We start from the raw sequence: 2,500 nt of genomic DNA on the forward strand, positions 1-2,500 counted from the left end.
CCACCGCTAAGAGTTGTCTGGCTTTCGGGACCGCTCGCGTGAAGCGGCCCCTTTTCTGTTTCTGCAGGGACGCGCGCGCCCCCGCGCGCCCCGCTTCGACCGTACGAGCACACACAAACGGAGGAGGAGGAGGAGAAAGCGCGGGGCAAAAAAGAGAAACCCCGCGCAACGCTCCGAAGGTCGGCCAAAGAAAGGCGGAGGGGCCCGCGCCCCCGACCGCCTCCCCCCGCGAGGGGAGACGCCGCCTCGCGTGCCGTCCTTCGGAGGCGGCCCAGGCGCCCGGGCTCGGCCCGACCTCCGCGCGGAGGGGCTTGTGCGGCAACGCGCCGGACCGCGGGGGGCACGGTGGCCCGCCCGGCCTCTCGATCACGGGACGACTACGCGTTCGCGGGCCGGGGGCGCGACCGCCGGCCCCCGCCGCTCCCGGCTCACTCCCTGGCTTCTCCTTTTCACCGCTCCGCCGACTCGCGGAACGCCGCCGCGCCAAAACGCGGGGGCCGGCTCTCCCGCCAGCGGCCCCTGAACGTCGCCCGAAACGCCACGCGGCGGCGGGACCGTTCCGCCGGCGCAACCCCTGGCGCGGGACCGCTTGCCCGCCGGAAGGCGAACGCCCGGCGGGCCGCGCTCCGCCACCGGCGCCGGAGGCGGGACGCCGCCGAGACCCGAGCCGGCATCGCGGAGCGCCCGAGGTCTGCCGCTCGGCAAAACCCCTCCGCCACCCGCGGCCGCACTCCCGGGACCGCCGCCGCTTCGCACCGCCGAGCTGCCCTTCCGCGAGCACGCGCCCAGCGGGCAGGCGTACGGCGGCTGAGCCGGGGGGCACCGCCCGCTCCCCTCGTTTCCACTCGGGGACCGGACGGGGAAGCGCCCCCGCGGCCGCCCCGCACGCCTCCCCTTTTTTTTGGCCCACACGCGGCCGGGAAGGGCGACGGGGAAGCGGACGGGCGGGGCCCGGGCCGGGACGGCCGCCGGTGAAGGCGGGCGCCTCGCGGCCGACCGTCCCCCCCCCCCGGGGGGGGCGGGGACACTCGCCGAGCGGCGACGCCGCCGCTCGGCACGGGGTCGCCCGCGCCCGCCGGACCTCCGGCGATGGAGGAGCCGGCCGAGCGCTGCGCCCCAACGGGCGGGGACAGCGCTCCGAGTCAGGGGTGGCCGGCGGCCGGCGCCGCCGCGGTGCGGTTCGAGGCGACAAGGCCGTCGAGGCGAGAGGCGCGCGGTCGCGCCTGACGCGGCGCCGCCCGCGAGCCCGCGGCGGCGGCTAAGGAGAAAGAGCGAGAGAGCGCGGCGGGCCCCGGCGGCCGCAACCCCGCAGCTGAGGTAGGTAAGGCAGAGAGCGCGCGCCCTCTGCCGGCGTCGCCCCGCATCGCAGAGGCCAGCGGGGTCGGCCCCCCGCGGCCGATCGCGCGCCGCGGCCTCTCCGCCGAGACCGGGCCGCAGAGAGGGGGGGGGCAGGGCGCCCCTTCCCCGGCCCGGCACGGGTGGCCCCCGCGCGCGGGCAAGCGCGGCGGGACGCCGACGACGGCGAGCGCGGCCGGTCGCGACGGACACGCCACCGCAGGGGATCGGCGGGAGTAGCTCCCCACCCCTCGATGGCGCCCCGCGCCGCCACCGCCCGACACCCGCTGCCGCCGCCGCCACCGCCGCCGCCGCCGCGGCGGGGCCGTGCCGGGCCGCCCGAGTCTTTAAACCTCCGCCCGGCTCGGCGGCCCTTTCGGCCCCCAACAGGCGTTTGACGACGCCGAGGGAAACCGGCAGGAGACCGCCGAGGCGCGAAGCGCTAGGTACCTGGCCCTGGGGTGAGGGAAACGACCTGCATGGCCCCGCCGGGGTGCCTCCCCCGCTGCCACCCTCGGGGGAGCGTCCACCGGCGGGGGCGCGCCCGACGTCCGCTGCCATCACCGCGGCAATCCTTCTCGGGGCCCGGGGTTTCCCTCAGTAGCCCGGCGCTGCGCCCGAGAGGACCACCGCGGCTCGGGCCGCCCCGCCGGCGCGGGGAACACGGCCCAGCCACCGAGAAACCTCGCACACCCCCGGCCGAGAGAGGCCACGGCGACGACGGTGCGGACCGTCGCCGCCGCGCCACCCGGCGGCGGCTCGCGCACGTGCGCGCTCCCCCTGGAGGCGCGACCCGGAACTGCCGGAGCCCGGCCCTCGGGAGCTCCTCTGCCGCGCGAGGAGGCCGCTCGGCCAAGGAGAGCGGGATTTTGCCGGGCGGCAAAGCCCCGCGTCCCCCCCCGCGCTCTGGGGAAGGGCCGGAGGAGCCGCCTCCTCCGAGCCCCGAAGGCCTTCCCGCGCGCACCCTTTTTACACACGTTGGCCATCGCCTTGCGCCATCGGCCGCCGTTGCGCGCGACGGCCGGACGGCCGGCCGTCGCCCGGCGGGCGAAGAGACGACGGAAGGGGGGCGGGTGCGCCTCCGGGAGGGGCCGTGCCGAGCACCCCTCCCTCCCGCGCACGCGGGCGGCTCTCGCGCGCCAAAGGGGAACCGGGCCCGGAAGAA

General features: G+C 78.5%; 1 non-coding gene across 1 annotated transcript in view; it reads right to left on the reverse strand.

The window, feature by feature from the left end:
* The window catches only part of LOC148218464 (5.8S ribosomal RNA), a 153-nt gene extending 138 nt beyond the window's left edge, over window positions 1–15 (reverse strand). Inside the window, exon 1 of the ribosomal RNA XR_015800394.1 lies at window positions 1–15. This exon is cut by the window's left edge and continues 138 nt beyond it. This is a non-coding gene — a ribosomal RNA (5.8S ribosomal RNA).
* Between the last annotated feature and the right edge of the window lie 2,485 nt (window positions 16–2,500).

This window comes from Sturnus vulgaris, unplaced genomic scaffold, assembly GCF_052056855.1.
Source record: "Sturnus vulgaris isolate bStuVul1 unplaced genomic scaffold, bStuVul1.hap1 Scaffold_183, whole genome shotgun sequence".
NCBI lineage: Eukaryota > Metazoa > Chordata > Aves > Passeriformes > Sturnidae > Sturnus > Sturnus vulgaris.